This window comes from Lycium ferocissimum, chromosome 4 (assembly GCF_029784015.1).
Source record: "Lycium ferocissimum isolate CSIRO_LF1 chromosome 4, AGI_CSIRO_Lferr_CH_V1, whole genome shotgun sequence".
Lineage (NCBI taxonomy): Eukaryota > Viridiplantae > Streptophyta > Magnoliopsida > Solanales > Solanaceae > Lycium > Lycium ferocissimum.
This window is the reverse complement of record NC_081345.1, coordinates 16,460,954-16,461,351: the sequence shown is the minus strand read 5'-3', so window position 1 is coordinate 16,461,351 and position 398 is coordinate 16,460,954.

The window sequence follows — 398 nt, the reverse complement described above, 5'->3', positions numbered from 1 at the left end:
CCAATATACTCCATAAAACATCCCACACGATGTTTACTCGATTTCTCAACCAATCAATCCATCATATGATGATTTAATAACTCTATCTTCGTAAATAAACTTAAATCAATATCAATAAGGAGAGATTCATACCTTACTCTTGCTAGAACCGCAATATCTTTGATATCCCCTTGATTTCAAGCCAAGATTTACCGCAATACGATATTATAATCGTAACTATACGCTGTCCAACTCCGAATCCGAGATTATAATGGATTCGCGTTAAACTTTAAAAGGAAGCGGGGAGAGATTTCCCGCAGAATTTGTGGAGGTTTCTGGGGGTGTTTGATTTAAGAAACAAGGGGGTAACCCCCCTTTTATAACATTCCGGGGGTCCGCCTTTACCCACTCAAAATTGC